The 22,476-nt window shown below is 42.5% G+C and overlaps 1 protein-coding gene across 2 annotated transcripts in view; it reads left to right on the top strand.

Annotated features, from left to right (window-relative positions):
- The window catches only part of MAP3K13 (mitogen-activated protein kinase kinase kinase 13), a 69,343-nt gene that overhangs the window by 7,779 nt on the left and 39,088 nt on the right, over window positions 1–22,476 (top strand). Inside the window, exons 3-4 of one of the 2 annotated variants that reach the window (XM_065844743.2) lie at window positions 40–157; window positions 18,175–18,320. The gene's annotated coding sequence lies outside the window, so the exon portion shown is untranslated. Of the gene's footprint in view, window positions 1–39; window positions 158–16,193; window positions 16,266–18,174; window positions 18,321–22,476 lie in introns of those variants that run through there. The other variant, XM_071812379.1, reaches the window with a different exon arrangement.

Below are 22,476 nucleotides of genomic sequence, written 5' to 3'. Positions count from 1 at the left end.
ATGCCCTGTATTTTAAATTGAAGTTCTTTTTATCTCCAGAGTACCCATTTCCAAGAGGAAAATCAAAGAGACTGAACGACAGAAAACTGATGGACCATTACATCTTCCAAAATGAGCCTATTCACACTTTTCTCCTGGAGACTAACATGTCTTGAAGGTGAGTGGTTTTGTACATGATTAGAGAGCTGCTCAGTGTCTTGGCCATCAGTCTTCCCCAAGATAGATCTGTCCTCATTCCAGCCGGGTGTGCAGCTGCCTTTCTGGGTTGGCACAGCCCCTACAGTTGTGCTTATAAAAATATCTTATCACTTGGAGAAGTATGTAGGAAGTAGGTAATATTTTTCCACCATACCAATTAATTATAATTAATTTGAAAGGTGTTGAAAAGCTGGAGTGCTTAGTGGAAGAGTGGACCAATGTGCACGTGGATATTTTTGGTGAGCTGTTTTCTTTGCAGGATGAGAAAGTGAAGTTTGTAAGACAAACTTTTGTTTAGTTTGGTGAATGTATAAAATCAGGTGAGGCATTTTCAAGTTCTGTTCCAGTTGTTCCTCAAATAATATCATCAGCATTCAGAGTAGCTGAAGAGAGTGTGTGCTCTCAAAGATGGTAAATAAATTTCCCCCAAATAAAGAACATAACGCTTGAATGAAATTAAGTCAAAATTCTATTTTGTAGAGTTTGTCATATCTTTTATGTTATTTTTGTACTCAGCCCCTCAGGGCTGTGACCATACAGTGTTGCTTTAAAATCCTTTGAGAACAGAAATCAAAATGGGGAATGTTGCGTAAGTCCTGCACTCAACATTGAAATAAAACCAGGATTTCTGAGACAGACAGTTAAGGTTTAAAATATCTTGGTTTAGACTTCACCAACACTTTAACAGGTAACATATACAAGGAAGCCATGAGCCTATGTACGCCTAGGTTCGCCTGCTTAGCGTTACTTTGTTGATAATTAATTTTTCTATTTCTTTTGGTATGAACAACCTAGCACCTATAAACTCAAAGCAAATAGTGGAGTGTAAGTGATGAAAAATGGGTCTAGGTGGTTGTCAATTTCTGTGCAGAAACTGTTGCGAAACCTCCAGCACTGGAGTCAAAGGCCTCTTATGTGCAAACGCTTTTTGGTGTGAGGAGAAAGGCCAGGTAGAAGTTCAACCTACACCGAACTCTGTTTTCATGTGTTTTTGCAGATTTGAAGCTGTCTCTCATTATCCATGTGAGTTTCCTAAATATTTGTGGAAGGGATGTACTGTCAGGGGACATTACTACTTGAAGATTTGTAGCTAGAGAGAGAAATACTGTTCATACTCATTTGTGCTCTTTGGTCTCTGGTATAATACACTCAATTCTGCATAAAAGGTTGGAAACTTGAAACCGCAGACTAAAAGGTGTTACCAAGTTCTAAAAGGTTCTCTGCTATTTGTTTGTTCCCTGTGTTTTGCAAGTGTCCTCTTCAGATTCACTGAGATGAGCTGTGGAATGTTTTGGAAACAGATCTAATTTAATTTAATTTATATACATTGCGGCCATGGGGTTTTGTATGGAAAATTAGTCCTGGAGAAAAGTGATTTGCAGTACTGGCTCCATGTTCCTGAACCGGCAGCTCTGTTTCTGATGAATTTTCACTAATTGCAAGTGTGCTGCCCTGGGTGTTCCTTACAGCTACGACTGGCTGGATTTTGAGTTTCTGTTGTTATATGCACTTAAACACTGACAACTCCTGGAAGACTTTAACTAAGAACTTGCTATTGATATTTCACGCTTGCTACCTAATAATCGGGAAACTAATCTAATTCTCCAGAAAAGCAGGATGTGATCCAAGAACCTTAAGTAAGTTGAGTGTTTTCCATGTATATGGGAAAAAAAGAGAGAATTTTTTATTCTATTGTGTTTGCAATCTAAACATTCAAAACATGGTTGTAGATCTTGGAGTGCCATAGGTTCTTTCACATTTTGTGTTCTTTAAATGTGAAGAGGCTTTGAATGGTTATGTAATTTTATAATGATCTTCCGTTGTTTTTTGAGGGAAGGATATTTTAAGCGCAGCCTATGAATTCTGCACAAATAACTATCTGAATATTAATCTTCAGTAATTAGAAAGCTTTTGTGGTTGGTTGAATGATTGCAGAAGTCTGTAGTTAAACCACATGCTGCTCATGTGTGCTTGAAGGATGTTTTGAAAGGTAAAGATGTTATCTATCAACCCTTTTGCCAAAGGAAAAATCTAGAAAATTAGGGAATCTCACTTGGGAATATTTATTCTGGTGTAGTCTGTACTTTTCTGTTGATGTGGATGAACAGAAATACCTCTTCTTCCTTTTGCTCTCCTTTCTTCTCTTTTCACATCTTGTGAAAAGTGCAGCTTTGATCCGTGGAGAAAGATTGTGCAACAGGGTGAAGAAAGAGGGTATTTTGTTGCTGTAAAGCTGCTTTGTTCTCTGAGGTCAGGAAGAGCTGAGCTCCCAGTGATTTCATAAGCTCTTCTGTTACCTGTTCACGTACCGGTCCCTAAGCCTAAATGGATGGATCCTCCTCTGAATGAGTCACTCAGTAAATACCGGGCAGTGCTGGTATTCCCGATACTGTCCGCTTTGAGAACTTTCTCCTATTTCTGGCTTATTGTTGACTCGCTAATTGCTCCGCCGCTCTCGCAGCCCCAGCGGATTTTGCCAGCGGAGAGTTTTCTCACGGTGTGCGGTTGCAGAGAGACACCTCCATAGGAGCCAGGAGCTGCACGTTCGACGGTAGCTGGAAAACATTTGGGGATGTTTCCAGTAAAACAGTGGCCACAGTTCTTGGCTTGGAGCCTCCCGTTGCTCAGAGGCGGCATTGTGGTTTGCCAGCTGGCACTTGAGGATCTTAAAGGTCTTTTCCAACCAAAATGATTCTGTGATTCTTTGTTATCCACTGGCCCAGCCAGGTACTGTAAGGCTGGCTTCCAGCGTGCACACGTGGGATAACCACTGTTTTTTGCAAAGGTTTTGTGTCTGTGTTTAGACTCTCACAGACTTGTGTCTTAAGTGTATGAGCTTGGAGAGGTGTAGGGGTCCTTGTCAGCTTCTCTCCCTTGCCTGTTTCTGATGTGTCATCGCTTGTGACCTTTCCGGATTTGAAAATTCCTGTTTCTGGCATAAATTCTCGTCTCATTGAGAGAAAAATTTGCCAGCAATTTAAGCTGAATCTTGACTAAATATGAACAGATTGAACGTTGGGCAAAACCTCACGAACTGGATGATGCTGCCCAGCCAGAATCAGTTGCCATCCGTACTTTCCCTGGGAGAGAGCACGTTTCCAGCACTGGATGGCCGAGACATTTTGAGAGAGCTGTCCTGGCTACTGGAGCTGTGGAGCAGACCTGCATAAACTTCTGTAATAGATACTCCTTTGCATTTACGGCAATAAACTGCAAAAACCTTTAATCACATTGGAGGAGAGAAGGAGGTACCACTGCAGGTCCCTGTGACATTTTTTCCAGCTTCCTGAGTATCACAGAATCACACAGAATTGGCTAGGTTGGAAAAGACCTCAGAGATCATCAAGTCCAACCCTTGGTCCAACTTCAGCCCATTTACTAGATCATGGCACTAAGAGCCATGTCCAATCTCAGTTTAAAAACCTCCAGGGACGGTGAGTCCACCACCTCCCTAGGCAGGCCATTCCAATGCCTGATCACTCTTTCCGTAAAGAACTTCTTCCTAATATCCAGCCTAAACTTCCCCTGGCAGAGTTTAAGCCCATGTCCCCTTGTCCTATTGCTAACTGCCTGGGAGAAGAGACCAGTTCCCACCTGACTATAACTTCCCTTCAGGTAGTTATAGAGAGCAATGAGGTCACCTCTAAGCCTCCTCCTCTCCAGGCTGAACAACCCCAGCTCCCTCAGCCTCTCACCATAGGTCATGTGCTCAAGTCCCTTCACCAGTCTTGTTGCTCTTCTCTGGACCCGCTCCAGCACCTCAATATCCCTCCTGAACTGAGGGGCCCAGAACTGAACACAATACTCCAGGTGTGGCCTCACCAATGCAGAGTACAGGGGAAGGATCACTTCCCTTGTCCTGCTGACCACACTATTTTTGATACAGGCCAGGATACCATTGGCCTTCTTGGCCACCTGGGCACACTGTTGGCTCATGTTGAGCTTGCTGTCAATCAGTACCCCCAGGTCCCTTTCTGTCTGGCTGCTCTCCAGCCACTCTGTGCCCAGCCTGTAGCGCTGAAGGGGGTTGTTGTGGCCAAAGTGCAGGACCCGGCACTTGGCCTTGTTGAACTTCATCCCATTGGAATCAGCCCATTTTTCCAGTCTATCCAGATCTCTTTGCAGAGCCCTCCTGCCTTCCAGCAGGTCAACACTGCCCCCCAACTTGGTGTCATCAGCAAATTTGCTGATGGTGGTCTCAATCCCCTCATCTAAATCATCAATAAAGATGTTAAACAGGACTGGACCCAACACTGACCCCTGGGGGACACCACTAGTGACTGGCCGCCAGCTAGATGCAGCCCCATTTACCAGCACTCTCTGGGCCCGGCCCTCCAGCCAGTTCTTAACCCAGCAGAGAGTGCACTTGTCCAAGCCACGGGCTGTCAGCTTTTGAAGGAGTATATTATGGGAGACAGTGTCAAAGGCTTTGCTGAAGTCTAGATAGATCACATCTACAGCTTTCCCCTCATCCACTAGGTGGGTCACCTGATCATAAAAGGAAATCAGGTTGGTCAGACAGGACCTGCCCCTCCTAAACCCATGCTGGCTGGGTCTGATCCCTGGTCCATCCTGGAGGTGCTGTGTGATTGCATTCAGGATGATCTGCTCCATCACCCTGCCAGGCACCGAGGTCAGGCTGACAGGCCTGTAGTTGCCAGGGTCAGCTTTGCAGCCCTTTTTGTGGATTGGGGTAACATTTGCCAGTTTCCAATCATTTGGGACCTCCCCAGTGAGCCAAGACTGTTGGAAGATGATGGAGAGCGGCTTGGCGAGCTCTTCTGCTAGCTCCCTCATCACCCTAGGATGGATCCCGTCTGGTCCCATAGGCTTATGAGGATCCAGATGGCTCAGTAAGCCACCAACTATTTCCTCTTGGAATACAAGGGGACTATTTGGCTTCCTATTCCTGTCAACCATCTCCAGAGGCCAGTTATCCTGAGGGCCATCTGTTTGACTGGTAAATATTGAGGCAAAGTAGGTATTAAGTACCTCAGCTTTCTCCTCATCTTTGTTAACTATATTTCCCTCAAAGTCCAGTAGAGAATGGAGGTTTTCCTTGCCCCTCCTTTTGTTATTAACATATTTAAAGAAGGACTTTTTATTATCCCTAACAGAATTGGCCAAATTAACTTCAAACTGCACTTTTGTTTCCCTGATTTTTTTCCTGCACGATCTAGCTATTTTCCTAAATTCTTCATAGGTAGCCAGCCCTTTTTTCCACAGTCTGTAAACTCTCTTTTTATTTCTGATTTCCTTCAAAATCTCCCTGTTTAGCCAAGCCGGTTGTCTTCCCTGTCGGCTAGCCTTTCGGCGCACTGGTATAGCCTGTTTTTATGGTATATTTTCCTATGCTTAAATATTGCCTGGACGCATTTTAAAAACATGTTTGATTACGTTGTGATCATGTGCAATGATTAGATGCTGATTAGTATGGAAGAGGTACAGCACACAATTAATTTTAAATCTGTCAGGTAGTGTTACTTGTCTGCATGTTACCTTATCAAATAAGAAGATACGGTTTCTTAAGCACATTGCACTTGCCGTCTTGTAATAGAATTAAATTTCTATTAGAATAATATTTGCTCAGTGCTCCCAGGTAACGGAGAAGTTTAGTGTTACTGATAAGGTCCATGGTAACCTTTTACTTAGGTCATTTAGCACTTGGCTTGGTCTCCATTCTCTGGTACATGAGCGTTGCGTTATGTGTTATTTTGAAATAACTGTGTTTGGAAAAGTGCTCAACTATTATATTCAAATGTCTGTTACCACAATTTATTTTTCCCTGAAATCTAAACACTCTTTTTGAGCTGATGCATCTTTTTTAATCTCAAGCAAAGTGGAGCTCTGGTTTTACCTTTTTAATTTACACAACCTTGATAAAAGCAGTCAGGTTGTGCTGGAGTCAATTTGATGATAATAAATTCCTTCTGTTCTTCCTTAAGCCACAGTGAAAATGAAATAAGTTAAATTTACTGGCTGTTCTTCATGCCTTTTTGTCCAGCGCAGAAGAAAATTAAGCTATTTTGACCTTTGTCTGACATGTGTAGTCCGTGAAGATGAGGGCAGAAAAAGGCTTTGTAAAAATAAATGAAGTCAATCTTGGTCTTTCTACGGTTGTTATTAATACACTGTGGTGTGCTCCAGTCGAAGTCACGGACTGTGAAAGCTGGTGCAGGTGATCTCAGCTGCTGTTTCACCTACCAACATAGTACTCGGTTTTGAGCTTTTGTCCCTGTCTTTGAAGCGCTCTGAGATAAAGCTGAGCTTTGTCCTGCACTTCACCTGGAAAATGCTCACACCGCCACAAAACGGGCTGTGCTGGATGCGAACAGGACCGACTGAAATCAGAAACATACCAGCGCTACGCATACCTGGACCAAAAAAAGACTTGCAGTAATCTGGAGGGTTTCAAACTTTGACAGTGCGTATATACCTTCGTAAATACAGTGATGTACCTTTTTGTGAGAGGGTCATCGTTCTTTGGGGAAGTGGGGAGAAGTGATGTCTTGTGCACGTGAGTTCGTGGCAGGGCTCCACGTGCAGACTGAGCCTGCTGCTGGCAGGGACCTGAAATAAAAGTGCTGTTCTGTTCCTGTGTGATGGTGGGGAGTGAGAGATGCACAGGTGGCATCCAGTGGATTGTACATTTGCTTTGTCTGTTGTAGATGAAGCAAAAGCTGAGCGTCCATAGTCTACCCTTCAAAAACTGATAGTGTGTATGCTGCTACTCTGTATTTTTCTGTTGTATTTGGAGGACTGAGCTGTGTGCTTTTAAAATGGTTGTGTCTTCTCCTTGAGAGCTTAATATTTGACAAAACGTTGCAGCGGTCACAGAGGATATTTTATTCTCAGTTTTTGGAATTTCAGGTCTACCAGAACTCCTGCTTAGGCTTTAGTACATCCTGCTTCTCCACTGTATATCTTCTAGACAGCTGTGCTTGCCTTGTCTGACTCATCTAAAAAGTGATTATACGGGTATCCTTATTTGCTCTGTACTGGTCTCAGCTTCAGCCAGCACTTGTTTCCAGCGTCAGGATGGGCCGTAGAGACAGAAAAATGAGCTGGTGCTTAATTCCTTGCTTGTGGAAGGAGGAGTATCATGCACTGAAAACCTGAACAGCGTAACTTAGTGGTGAACTCTTATCACAGCTGGTTGTTTCAGGTACAGCCACCGGGAAATTGAAACCAGCCCTGATTTTGCCTGATTAGAAGAATTTTAAAACTTAGGTGATGTGACTCCAAGTGAAAGCTTTTCCAGATGCACTTTTCTTCTAGAAAGTAATAATACATTTCTCTAGCATGCTGTCTGCTGCAGTTAAAATGGTTGACAGTTTACGGGAAGTGCCATCTGAAAAAATGCAAGGGATTTGCTTTCTCTTGGTTGTTTCTGCACCAGAAATGGCAAAGCCCTGTACTGGAGTTAGGATGTGTGCCGCTGCAGGTTTTCATTTTGATGTACTCTGAAAAGAGCTGGTATCTGCAAAGGTACCCATGTTTTAGTTTGATAACTGCTACTACTGCAGATGAATCAAACCAAATTTTTTATTGCATTGCTGTGAAAAATGGAGTTGTACACTTTGCACCCCTAAAAGAAAAATAATGTTGATGCCATGATATTGATATTGGATGTTGGATGATGCAAAGTTAAGCTCAGAGTTTGAGAAGAGCATATCCTGCCTACTTAAAAATTGCCCCCCTGTTGTTTTTGGGTGGCTGGATGTGCCAGCCTAGATTAAACCAGACTGAGGGAGCAGCGGTGTCGCCAGCTTTTGAAAGTCAGGCCTTCCAGCTGCATGCCTGAAATACGGGGTACAATTCTATGTTTTATTAGTCTGTAACGTTTTTTAAGACTTCTGTTCTTAAGTATTAGAAATGCTTCTGCATATTCCTTGAAAGGATGAGAAAATAACATCTTACCTAAGAAATAGCTTAGTTTTAAGGTTGGATAGAAATTTAGCTTATTGAGATGTCTTGGAATTAATACTGTTGAATGAACTTTGCGATGTGTAGCAGTGAAGAGAACTTTCTGAATTTTATTAACACTGAAGGATTTTTATGCGGAAAGTACATATGTATATATATGGCTATAGACACGTCCAGTAAAAATGGGTGATTTTATTAAACCGCGAATTGAAGGGAGTGCAGAACGGTTGCCTGGGGCTTCAGCAGAATTTTTAGCTCTGGATGGTTAATGCAGAATAGCCTAACTGCTAGGACAGAGAAGCCCAGAATAATTTTCCTTGTCCCAGTTAAGTCAAGAACTATTAGAGCAGTGGAAATAAGATTTCAAGAAGAGGGGGAAAAAAGGGTGAGGGAAGTGTCAGCTCTCACTCTTGGTGGTGAGAGGGGAGAGTACATAAATGTACCAGAAGTTAGAACAGAAGAAGGGTGAGCAGCAGTTACTGGTGAAAACAGGCTGATGTTGCCAAAGCGTGCAAGTGGATTAGGAATGATTTTGACTCTCCCTGGTAATTTTTTTTTAAAGGTGACAAACTGTATGAGTATTTGCAGTAAGACATAGAGTTCAAAGGAATATGTGATTTTCTTTGACTTGCATGTTTGTCAGGAAAGGCTATTTCTCTGCTATCAAACCTGATGCTTGACCCATTACGAGTCATTTCTCCCCAATCTAGTACCACCAGATTGTGCCACCCAGGAGAGCTGCCATCATCCTGTGGCTTTCCTTCCCTCCCGCTGCGAGAAACTCTAGTAAACTCCTTTCACGGCCTAACTGGTACTTAAATATTTGCAGAAGTAACACCAAGCACTTTTTTAATGTACCTTTCTCACCTTTTCCTGAGATGTTGTGTTTTTCCTCTGTCACATCAGTAGCCATGACCAGTCACCGTTGTGCTTCTTGGCTGTTAACCTTCTAGTCCGAGTTGACAATCAGTAAAGTACCTGTAAGAAGAAGTGAGGCTCTTTGTTAAAGGAAAAGATAGTCTGCTCTGCCCTTCTTTGCAAGGAACTCAACATTGTGCTTGAGGATTAATCTTCAGGAATAATTTCTGGTAGTGCTGTATCTTTATTCTCGTATCAGCAGTCTGGTTAATATTTAAAGCTATGGATTTGAAAAGATGGGGAATAATGAGTAATCATTAGCCATACCTTCATGGCTAACTCTCGTCTCTTACCTGTGCGGGCTGTCAGGACCCACTCAAAAAGGGTTGAGGAACCCTGGTGCCATCTTCAGAAACCACTGTACCTCATCCCATTGTTTGATGTTGGATATTAGGAACAATTTCTTCCCCAAAAGACTGTGGGGCATTGGGAATAGACTGCCCAGGGCAGTGCTGGAGTCACCATCCCTGGAGGGCTGGACAGATGGACATGAGGTTCTCAGGGACATGGGGCAAGCGCTAGAGTGAGGTTATGGTTGGACTCGATCTTGAGGGTCTCTTCCAACCAAAATGATTCCCTTTTACAAGAGAGTTTTGAATGCGATAGTCTTGAGCTCCTCATTTGCTTGTGCTGTCCTGCCCTTATCCCACCTTTGGGATTACCTGTTGTGCTCTCAGCAGAACGAGAAGGTGCACCAGCGCGTTTCGGCTCGCAGGGGCTATTGCAGGGCTCAGGGAACAGATTTCCACTGCTTGTGTTTCCTCATTCTGAACTGATGATCGATCCAGAGCATGAGAGATGGTTGAGATGGTTCTTACGCTTGGGTAAGGATACAGGCCCCTCTCTCCCTGGTCTGCATTTTTCTATGTCAGGGTTAGTGTCTGTGCTTCCAAGATTAAAATGCGTGTATCCCTGTGTAGTTGGGATTCATTATCCATACAACACGTTTGCTTTTGAACTGTTCAGAGCAATGCGGCTGCATCTGTAGTGCCCCCCCGTGAAGTATGCGGGAAAGAAGGAGTTTGATGGAGCTGTTTCTTACACAGCGGAAGATACAAGGCAAACCCAAAGGGGAGGCAGGTTAAGCATTAAGGGTTCTTTTCTTCTCAACAAGCTTTTCTAATGTGCTAAAGAAAATTGTTCCTCGTGTCATCTCAGGTGATAATATTAACAAAATCCATCCTAGAAAAATCCAACCTGTATCAGGCACTAACCGTCTACTGTCAAAATCTTATTTTGTGCCTTTATGTTGATTACTTTTGTTACCGTGGGCACTTGGCAGGAGAAAAAAGCCACATAATTCCAATTGCTTCAGGTTTCCAAGATGTTTTTTGAGAGAAAATGTTTCCTGAACCTTGTTCAACCTCGGAAGTAGAATTTGGTCTTTCTGGGTATCATGTGAGATCGAGTGATTGCCTGGAGCAGGAGAGTATGCACTGAAGCTGTATTAGCAAAGACCTTGATATCAAAGGCCACCTGCTATTGCTCTCCATCTCTTCAGCCTTGAAGTTTACCAGGTTATAAATTCAGCTCATCATCTTCCTATATAATGGCTTGCAGTTCTTCAGCAGGTGAGCAGGACAGTTTCCCAAGGATTATTTAGTATTTATAGCCCAGCCCACAATCTCTTTCTGCAGAAACCTCGATGTGGTCCTCGCAAGGCGTACTGAGGTGTCTTTCAGCCTTCCTTCTACATGCTCCTTTTACTATTTTCTTGGTCTTCCTGAAGGACTCAACAAATCTGTGTCAGCATGGAGCTTTGACCTTCAGGTTTGCAACCCAGCTTACACAGGGACCTGGTAGGAGTAGAAAATAAGGTCCCACAATAGAATTTTAATAGTTTGTTGTTTTTTTTTTTTCCCCAAAAAGAGGTTTATATCAATGAGCTTGTGTGCAGAATTACTTATGAAATACTCCTTAACGCTTTCTGGTTGAAGAGAATGGGGAAAAATGTCTGGCAGTCTGTATTGATGTCGTTGAAGTTCACAGACACACAGAGCGTTGTTTAACCTCTATTTTCTACTCATGGTGTGTGTTTTATTAATTGCACTGCATCAGAAATACTTTTTCTAACAAGCTGGGATTGTATTTATTGAGGGAACTTTATTGTTGTTGTAAAACTGATAGAAAAATCTTGCCGAGGATCGCTGTCCATGTGCAGGTCTGCAGGCCCGTGATTCGCCTCCCGTATTTTGGTCATGTACCCTTCTGTGCTATTTCCTCACCCTTGACTCTGTGACATAAAGAACAGAGCACTTTTCACAGTCACTTCACTTTTAAGTAGCTTTGGTGGTTGAATATAGCTGTTCGAAAATATTTGTTGGCTTTCAGCCTGTTTTTTTTGGGCTAAACCAAAGGCAGTGGCCCCTTCAAGGCAATATTGCAGTATATATGCAAGGTGCCGTCATTTTTTGGTTTGTTTTGTTTGCTGTGTAGCACATGAGACACTCCCTTGGCCCCCAATTCCTGCCAACAATTAAAACAGTTACCAGTTCTCAGTGGGAATAAATGAGTTCTTCCTTCTGCAAGCTCTGTATGAAGGTGAGGACATCAACCAGGGTTTCATAAGATACAGGACAACTTTTGCTTGCTCAGCCCCGTCTTGTCTCTTATTCAGAGTAAGAGAGAGTTTCTCATAAGAAAAAATAGCATGGTTGTGTCTCAGGAGATTGCAGTTACAGTAGAGTCGTATTGTAATGTATCAATGTAAATATTTAATGTTCGCTGTCATTTGAGTAGCGTGACACACCAGCATTTTGGTTGTCATCCGTATCTTTTTAGTATGGGATTTGCTTTCTCCAGAGGCCTGCAAAGGTCATCATTCTGCAAGGAGAAATGCCGTGGGACATCAGCTTTCGGGAAGCTGGAAATTCGGAGCGGCCTGCAGTGAAAACTGAGGTCCCGCTTATCAGCGGTGATACCTTCCCACTTCAGGTGCGTGCGGACAGCCCAAGGTGCTTTGCAAGTTTGTTTCTAGCAGCTAATTGCAGTGAAAAAGAGGCTTCTGATGTGAGTGTAATTGCAACATTTGTGTCCTTGGAGGCTGTTTAAGGCTCTGGGTTTCTGTTTCTTCATTTTTTTCACTACCGCAGAAGAAAACTACTTGTTGGAGCTGCTTCTGAAATCCATGGCCGCTTTCTAAAACATACTCCCCATATTAAGGAGAGCGCAAAATATGAGAATGCTGGTGTATATGTTTTTAAGTCTGTTCATACTTCCAGGAAAGAAAACCTGTACTCGGTGATGACCTACACTTGTTGTGTGGAGGTTTTCCAAAGGCTGGACAGATTTCAATAGGCTCTGTAGCATCTATCATTTACTATTTCTCAGCTTGCCAGTGTGTTCAGCTGCGTGAGGCTCTTGTACTGGGGTTTTCCTGCCCTTATTCCATGCTTGTCCACTCAGTACTTGAGGGTAACCGGCTTGGGATAAGTGTCATAATTCTAATAAAATACAGTTATGCTGCTGAGGTGAAATCTGAGTCTAATTGGAGCTTTCTGTTTGGTTTAGCGAAGCTGTGTTTCTCTTCAGGACTGGAGACAGGCAAGAAGACAAGATGTGCTGGTGGAGGTTGCAGAGAAGAGAGAGGTAGTTGTATGAATTTCAGCAAGTGGATGTGGAAGCAGGAAAAAGAATTAAGTTTGAGATAAGAAAGATGTAAATAGGGAAAGGAAATAGACCCCTCTCTGAAGGTGAAGGGGAAAGAAGTGGATAATGGTGATCAGTTGACAGTCTGGGGGAGGTAAAGAGCAGGAAAGGGAAGAAAAATTGAGGTGGAGATTACATAGGAGTCATGGAATGCATTAATTTCTTTTTGTAGGATCTTCTTGCATTTTAGGCAGGAAGAAACGCTGATCAGCAACTTTTCTCCCCTCAAAATTTTATTTAACCAGCCTCACTTTACTGTTTATAGTGTGATGGGAGCAACTCAAGGAAATGATGGGGAAGAACTGATCCTTACTGATGGGTTTTATTTGCAAGGGAGACCTCACAGGGAGAATATCAGCCCATCTTTTAGGGGAAGTGTTGTGAGAGCAGTTCCAGGTGGGTCTCTCTTCTGCTCCCGGGGCTCTGGAGGTTCATTTTCTTCTGTATTTCCACATGCATCTTCATCCTCTGGTTCTACCATTTTTCTTAGCAGGCAACTTGCTGCCTTTAATCAAAGATTGGCAGCACTTGCTGTTTTCTGAGGAGCGGTGCAGCAGCTCGTGTTCTCAGGCGATGTTACCCCAGCAGTGTGCCGAGCTGTGAAGTTGAGGTGCCTATTTCAGAGCTCTCTATATGTATTTAACCCTCGTGCTGTAGTGAAAGGAGAGAGCTGAGTAGGTTGCTGGCTTGTGCACGCTGCATCTGTAGTGCCAGGTGTAAAAATCTCCCTGTTCTTTTTCTCCTGTTTTATTTTTATCCTTATGTTTTCGCTTTGTGTCATTTAGGAATCAAAGCAGGAGTGTGCATTTCAGCAGCAGAACTATACTTACTACGAATCTGCTGCTTTGCTCGAATTAAACATTGATGGGGCCAGAGACTCCTCGCTGCTCCATCTCAAGTCTTTCAACTTCCTACGGTGTGATGGTTTTTTTCTTTGCACTTTGACACAGCTCCTGCAAGAAATACAGGAAGATTATTTTGCTTTGGCCTTTCTCTCTTCCAGCCTATCTCTCCTTTGTGTGTCCAGTTTGTTTTTTCCTTAACCGTAACTTATGGGGAGCAGCCGTTGGTATAAGTAATGCTTGATATTCCCTGTGAGCTGGAAGATTTCACCCCAGGCTGATGGGCAGAGATCTGGCCTCAGTTATTTGTACCTTCTTTTGTTTTCAGCCATCTGTACCGAGGTGGTGTAATTGGGTAAGAGCTTCTTATTCCTCAAACCAGGTAACGCAATGCTGCACCATCTTACCTGTTGATGCTGTGAGCTCTGTGGACTGACTGGATTTCTATGGAGAGCAGTCAGATACTTTCAAAGCCCTGGATCTGATCTGCAGGCTCCTCCGTGGCCTGAAACCTGGGCAGTGGTTCTGTTACTTGGGAGTGAAGACAACTTTTACAGAAAAGAGGGTTGCTTCTGAGCCCAGCCAGAGACTTGTACAGGACCTAAGGGATGCTGCAAATGCTCCGTCTTCCCTGCAAGAGCATGCTCTCCTCCTTTGATTTAACTTTTTTAGCTTAAAACAGCGCTGCTGGGTGCTAAAAGCCCACGCTCCTAAAATAGATCGAGTAGAACAAGCACTTCACTGATGACTCCTCTTCAGGAGAGGAGAGTAGGTAACAAAGAACAGATGGCAGGTATTAGTCACATCACCTAATATATCTGAAGACCTCAGACAGTCTCAGCACAAAGGTGGTGGAGCAACCTGGAGGGAATGAGTCTTCCTAACAGACCGGACTAGATATTAGAGTTGCACAGGATACACATAGAGGCGATCTGAGAAAATAAGGAGTCTTGAGCCAAATGAGCTAAACCAAGAAAATTCTGCTTGTAAAGGCTCAGCAAGTCCTGACCAGATCCTGAGACTACTTTTTGCTGCCCAGTGTGCAAAGCCATTCCCTTGTATGTTTGACAAGCCCCTCAGAACATCGCTCTTTGGATACTTACAACACAGTTGCCTCTTCAGAAGGACTAGTACAAAGGTCCAGTACCTCAGAAATAACCAAATTCTTCCCATTTCAATATCAGCTTCAATGGCGTTATTCTGGCTTTTACTATAGTAAATGCACTACAGGAGCTGCTTGATGTTTTCATGTAGTCTCGAAATAGCCGGTGTGCACCTTGCAGTGTAATTTGGCTGGCTCAGCATCCCCTCTCTTCTCCAGGTTGCTGGTGTCCACAGCTTGGCCCTGGCCCAGTTGGCAGTAAGCTCACAGCTTGGCCTTCGAGGTGCTGCTGTCGATTCGCTGGGAACACATTGTGTAAATGAAATATAAAATACGTACGGTCCTTTGGATGTAAGTGGCTTCCAGCAAACTTGACACCACGGGGCAAGCAGGCCACCGAAGGCGAGGTACAAATAAGAGCTTGTTCATCTCCCCTGTGCAGAGATGGGGTCATTAGACATCACAGCATTGGTCTCATCACCCTGCAGAGTGGCTGTATCTTGATTTTATGTTTTTTTTTAATTCAGTTTGGTTTGTTTGTTTTTTAAATCTTCAGCAACAGAGGCTGAATGTGCAGCCTCCTCCTTTTTCTGCTCTTTTGTTTCATCTTTTTGGCTTCATTTATGAAGAGAGCTGCTTCTGCGGAAGCCAAGCACCCTGTGTGCCTCTGAATTACAAGTACCATTTTGGTGGCACCTTCCGTCTTTGGGCCTCAGCTATTGCTGTATGAAGTGAGCAAAGCACTTCTACCAGAAACTCTCCTGATAAATAAGGGGTTAAACGAAGCTCTGCTTATTAATGTTGATACTTTAAATTGTGCGAGAACACTTTGAAAACGTGACAGCGGACAGGGCAGCAGGCAGTAAACACTGTTAAATGACAATACTGTTCAATATTTGCTGTTAATTGAGAGAGGCAGCAGCTGCTGGTATGCAGCTTCAGCCAGGATGAATTAGTAATGAGTCTATAACTCTGCTTTTTTTCTGTTTTAAAGTTGCATCAGCCCTTTGTAGTTCAGTAGTGAGTTTGGGATAGAAATAAAATATCATAGTGGGCTTGAAATTGAAGATTTTTCTTTTGTTTTTGTTTTCCACTGGGTTGTCACGGAGCTGTGGTGTCAGTGATCAGTTTGGCAACAGTGAGAAAATCACCTCGTATTTAAGGACCGGGCTTAAAGATTTGGAGTTAGCTTTTCCATCCCAGGTGGCAGACAGTGGGAATGTAGCAGGCAAACAAGCTCCTCCTTTGAAAGAAAGCACTTTTATTGCCTTCTCACTGGCTTCCAAAGGTGCTTTTAGTTGTGGTTTGTCTGGACACGAGTTTTGGTGCAGCTTTCTTTGCTGGCCTGGTGGCGATGGGCGAGAGAGTTGCGGCCTTACTGGAGGGACCTACCGCAACAGGAGAGACAACACTAATTCAACATTTCCCTTGTGCTTTCTTTGCACTTCTCCCATGCAATCCTGTTGGGTTTAACCTTTGAAAAGTCCCTGATAAGCTGTTATCAGCCAACAGTTAAATAACAAACCCTCCCACCGTGCTGAGTTGGCAAAGGAACATCCTGAGGCTTCAAGGCCTGGGTCTGGTGCAGGAACAGCCGGCCTTGGGACAAAGTTCACTATGCAGCCTTCCCTGTAAGTATTTATTTTGCACAAAACATTTTATTTCGAACTATAGATGAGATTGCGAAGTTGCAAAACCGTGTTATAGTGGTTAGCAGCTTCTTTAATTCGTCTTAACTTGGCCATAGGAAATGAAATTCTAGCTCTGTTGAAAACAATGCTCACAGTCCTATTGTGGTACAGCTCGGCTTTCACCGCAAGTAGAATTTCAAAGCAAATGATGTTTTGTTTGTTCAGTTCTTTAAACAAAACCCATCTGCAGGAGTTAGCGTTTGAGGCCAAATACTGAGAATTCTGCTGGTGTTTTGTTAGGGTGAGAAATACTAGATTGAAAGGTTGAGTCTGGAAAGCAAGTGTTAAAAGCCAGTTCAGTACTATAAAGGTAGCCGTAAATGGAAGTGCAGGAAGAGCGAAACTCCTCCGGTGGTAAAAGTCGTGACAATTCCCACCTTTGCGAGCGGTAATCAAATGATGTTTGAAAATCTGTCCCTACAAGGCTGTATTTTTTTAATCGTGTGAAATTCAGTAATGTATTACTATGGCATTCTGCCAGCTTCGGGTATCTAGTGTCTCGTATTTTTTATGAATAACCAATTTTAGGTGCTGTTTTCTGTACATGTGAATTGTGTTCAAAAGTAGAATGTAATCAGATACAATCTTTCTGGATTTGTGTGTTTCATCCTCTCAAGTCTGTATTATTGTTTAATCTGTAATATCTGCTTTCAATGTTTGTTTTTTTTAAGCAAGAAAACAACCTTGCTGTGTTTACACACACCATTCCTGTCTTAAAACAGGGGTAAAAATTGTAATTAATGGCTTTTTTCATTGATTTAATAGAACTACCGTGTAATTTTCTTGTAAACAAAGCCAAATATTAACATTTTTAATCTATTAAAAAACTATAAGCTCTGAAGTTTGTTTAATAAAAGTTTTAGAATGGAAATGTGTGTACTCAGGACTTTATCATAAAGTATCCTTCCTTAGTTTTTAGGGCATATTCGATAGGAATTATTCAGCTTCTATAAATGTGAACTGTTTTTCTCAAGCGCACGATTTTCATGTTTCTTTCCTGTATCGCAGTGTAATTGTTATTAAGTTGTGTACATCATTGTACCATCAAGTTCACAACTGGCTTTTGAGATTGTTTTTCTGGTGTTGCTATTGAATATTTGACTGCCAGTAACTAAATGGGTGAGAATGTTAATGTCCAGCTGACAGAAAAGGTTGTGAATAGTGGGGCTGATTGACTTGTGAGGGGGACCTCTAGAAAACAAAGCGCTCCCCCCAATAGTCATCACTATCTCCTCTACAAGAGCGCTGGTGGCACCTTCTTTCTCATTAAGGCTTCTTGTGAAAGATCTCGTTATTGTATTTCCTACATAATGTTTTAAATAATCCCGAAAGCTAATCTTGGGATAGCAAGAGAAAGATGTTATGAGTTGTATATATGTAGGAGGACTGTAATAACTTGTGCTTCTCCTAAAATTTGTGTAAAATTAGGAAAACAAATAACTTTGAGTTTAGGTATAAAATTAAGTATAAAAAGTCATTAACAGATTATCTTGAAGGATGTTATTTAAAATCTAATCCAATCCTGAATGATGTGATTTTTCAATATGGAAAGCTGTGAGCTCTTTTTACTGGAGCTGCTTGCTTAATTATAGATTAAAATTGTACTGTAAAAGGATTATAGAGTATATGTGTGTGCTAAGAAAGGGTGTACTAAATGTGTTGAGGTCTTTTTCTAGTCCCGGCTTCTTTTTCAAAGTACACGCTTAATTTTGGATGTTTTCTGCTGCATTTAAATGTGCCGCGTAACATCGGGATGCATTAATGGGATGTTTTGAATGGATCGCCGGATCATTTATTTAAATACATCTTTGCTCGGTAGGATTTTGAGTTGTCTTGTTCTTCTTTCTAGAGCGAAGAATTCGATGCTGGACTGTCCTAAACGTTACTCATGGCGCAGCTGCAGAGCACAGCTTCATTTCTCTGACGTGAAGAGGAGGCGCATGTGCGGTGAACCAAGAGGACATGGGCTTTCAGTGCACCTGGAAAAATGAGCAGGTATCGGCAGGTCTCGATGATTAAACCCTGGTAACTCATCAGAAAGTTGAGAAGACGTGAAACAATAACACACTCGCTCCTGAACAGGGAGAACACAAGCGCCAAAGGGTGTTTGCATAGACTGAGTTGAAGTTAATTTTACACTGTTTAGGTTTTTCAACTAGAACTCTGAAAGCATTGGAATCTATTTATTCAGATGTATTGATTTTTCTGAGGGGATAACTTAGATATATTATTTTTCTATTGTTATAAGTACTTTTTCATTGTACTTGCTCTGGTGATTGGCTGGACAACATAGATGTCCTCACAGGAATCCAGGCTGTAGCTGGAGTAGAGACACCAGCAAAGTTCCTGAAAATGTAGAGTGTCATGGTTTACTTTGAAATCTGCGCGGGTTATAGGTTCAATAACATCAGAACTATATGTTTTTAGCGCTTTTTTTTTGTTTTCAAGCAGCTGTTCATTTCTGGAATGTTGAATGTCTCTAATGTCAAATGGTTTTTCTTTACATTTGTATGATCTTTGTCATATGGAGATACTTCATGCAGAGAAAGCTACAGATGTGTAAGTTTTAGGAGGTGCCTGAGCCACCTCTGAATGGGATTGTAGGAAGACGTGAGCTGGAGCTGCATTTTGGGATTAACTTCTTAATATAAATTCATTTCTTAATATAAAAGATTTTAGCTGTTCTATGAGGAGTGGTGCATTCTATAGAGGCAGAGCATCCATATATTTATACTCTAGCTGTCTCTCATTACAAGTTACAATTAAGGTGAAGTATTTTACTGAAGAATTAAATTCACCCTTGGTTTGAACCTGTTTTCGTCTCAATGAAAGCAATTAGTTGCATGAACTACCCTGTCCTTGCTCATCAGTGACAGTTTATTAGTTGCTTCATCAACACTGCTGCTTCTTATTTATCCTATTTTTTGCAGTTCATAGACAAGGTGCTCTATATGGGAATGCTGTGTGCATAATTGTGGTGGAATAGAGGTGGCTTAAGGACAGAAAATACGGCTTGTGAGGGACACTCTGACATTTAGTAGATGGCAGATAGTGGGAGAGCAAGTGAATCAAGTAAACTTCTGATCCCGTAGTCTGTAGCTGATGGTTTGATTGAGTTGGAGTATTAGGACATCAGTTTTTACCTGCCCTTCTGGTGAAGGCTATTTAATTTTTGCTCGTCCCTTAAGGCCAGCTCGATGATTTCATTCACAGGTATTTGCACTTATTCAAGAAGTATTTGTTCTGCCATACGACTCTTGAGAGCATCCTGCTTTGGTGGTGCCTTCTGTTATACATCACGCTGCATTGTCCAACGTCGTGCTTGAGAACAAGGCTCAAAATCACCACTGCTGAGAAGTTTAATGCTCTCAATCCAAATATTCTGAACCAAAAATCTGTTGTTCGTGATTGCAACTATTTAAACAGTTGTCGTAACTTCATGAAGTAAGTAATTCTGTGTCATGATACCTCAGAGATCAAAGGGGCTGCATTTAGCAGTGGGGGAACAGAAATCTCTTGGGAGAGAGAAGAAAAATCAGTAAACTCTGAAGGAGAAGCTGCCAGTTGCTTCATGACTGACGTGAGTCTGGGAGGTGGATACTGAGCAGGTTTTATTTGTCTTGAGAACATTTACATAGGGCTGATCTGCTGTTCTTGAAGGAACTTGATCACAGAGAAGACTGTTAGTACTAAATACAATACCTTATTCTGGCAGTCTCTAACCTATAAATGCTTGAATTCTTCTGTCTTAGGTTTTTTTGGTGGAAATCTGAATAATATTCCTCAGAGAGATTGTATAACAGAAACAAGGTTGGAAAGATTTAATTCGGCAAGACCTTGTGCTGCAGAAGATCAGATGAATTTTTTCCCGTCTGGTCTTGCAGCAAAGCTTTCAGTACTGCGGTATCACAGTATCACAGTATGTTTGGGATTGGAAGGGACCTCGAAAGATCATCTAGTCCAATCCCCCTGCTGGAGCAGGAACACCTAGGTGAGGTCGCACAGGAATGTATCCAGGCGGGCTTTGAATGTCTCCAGGGAAGGAGACTCCACAACCTCCCTGGGCAGCCTGGGCCAGTGCTCTGTCACCCTCACTGAGAAGAAGTTCTTTCTCAAATTTAAGTGGAACCTCTTGTGTTCCAGCTTGATCCCATTACTCCTTGTCCTATCATTGTTTGCCACTGAGAAGAGCCTGACTCCATTCTCATGGCACTCACCCTTTATATATTTATAAACATTAATAAGATCACCCCTCAGTCTCCTCCAAACTAAAGAGACCCAGCTCCCTCAGCCTTTCTTCATAAGGGAGGTGCTCCACTCCCTTAATCATCTTTGTTGCCCTACGCTGGACCCTCTCCAGCAGTTCCCTGTCCTTCTTGAACTGAGGGGCCCAGAACTGGACACAATATTCCAGATGGGGTCTCACCAGGGCGGAGTAGAGGGGAAGGAGGACCTCTCTCGATCTACTGACCACCCCCCTTGTAATACACCCCAGGATGCCATTGGCCTTCCTGGCCACAAGGGCACAGTGCTGGCTCATGGTCATCCTGTTGTCTACCAGGACCCTCAGGTCCCTTTCCCCTACACTGCTCTCTAATATGTAATTTCCCAACTTATACTGGAACCTGGGGTTGTTCCTGCCAAGATGCAGGACTCTACACATAACTTCATACGAAAAGAGGCCTGAAAGGTTCCAAAAGATCATCTTGACCCTTTGCATCAAAGCATCATCACTAGTGCTGGACAATTCTTGTGAGATGAATTTATTTCCCCTTTAGCTCCTAATATAGGAGGCACTGTGACTTCTTAGGCTGGTGCTTCTGTCAATGGGTGGACATTTGTGTCAATGGGTAGAAGTTGCCGTGTTTGTGACAACACGATATTTGTAATTTGCGCTCAGTCTGTCTTTCTCTCTCCCCCAAATCCTTATCTACAGCACAGCTGCTCAGCACTTGCTTCTATATTTGTGCAGGTGATTTTCTTCCTCTGAACAAAACTTGACCTTGGGGAATAGTACAGCATTTTTTAATCACTTCTCCAGTTTCATTAATTCCTCCCCCAAAAGCTTCCCTGTGCACGCTTCTTTTTGTGAGAATATGCCTTTTTTGTGGGAGTAAGAGAAATTATAGGACTTTTCTTTCCATATGGCAGTAATACTGAGACTTTGTTGTCAGGTCTCTCATTTTTTTGCAGGCTCCTAAGCTGGAAGGGGAAAAGTGACTGTAGCTCAGTTGGCTTTAAAAATGTCCCTTATAACTGCTAATTATGCATACTTTTACTTTTTTGCAGTATTTCTCATTGCTGGCAATTCTATTAGAGTTAATTATCGTTATGGAAGACTTCATTTTGGCATGTTTTCTGGGAGGAACGTTATTTTGTGACTGTTTCCCTGAACAAATAGTTCTGTTTTTCTCACAAGGCCTCTGCTAAGAGTTTCTCCAAATGAGGAAAAAAACAGCAAATAAGCAGATTTTCATCTCTTTAGCTGTATTACCCTACTCCTGACTATCTGTATTTAGGCTGCCTTGCTGTTTGTTCCTCCTCCCCTTGATATTTTTACAACACGTTGTCTGATTTCAACCACATGTTAGAGGCGGAGCTTTTAAGATAACAAAATTCCGCCAGGTTTCGTACAAACAGGTGGGCAGCGTGGAAGGAGATAAGCGCAAGTGACCTGACCAGAAGAAAGGATCTGGCCATGACAACTGTAAATTTGGGAAGACGATTGTTCCCTTTCTGCGTTAACACCCAGAAAGTCCTTAAACAAAATCCATACCAGCCTCAGGCTTAAACAAGGGACGGCATAATGCGTTTTGTCTTCTTGTTCTCTTGTAGTGCATTCAGTGACTTTTATTTTGAGTTCCTGGAGTGTTGCTAAAGGCAATACAAGGTTAAGCAAGTCATCATCTAGTCTTTTGTACTCATACCCATCGTATCTTGCAAAGCAGTCTCAGAAAACCAACAAGCAACTGTATGGAAGGTGATTTTGCTGTAAGAAGGCTCGCTTTGGCAATAGTAGCTAGTAGCACTTTCATTTGAAGACTATACAGTGGTGGCACAAGTGTCTGTGAGTGTGTTTGGATAGCTTTTGGGCAGACACTTGATGTTATGGGTGGCTTTCTCTCTGGGTGTTGTGTATCTCTGGGTTCAT

Source organism: Patagioenas fasciata, chromosome 9, assembly GCF_037038585.1.
Source record: "Patagioenas fasciata isolate bPatFas1 chromosome 9, bPatFas1.hap1, whole genome shotgun sequence".
NCBI classification, from domain to species: Eukaryota; Metazoa; Chordata; class Aves; order Columbiformes; family Columbidae; genus Patagioenas; species Patagioenas fasciata.
Note: the sequence above shows the minus strand (reverse complement) of the source record. Positions and strands in the feature narration are given on the sequence as shown.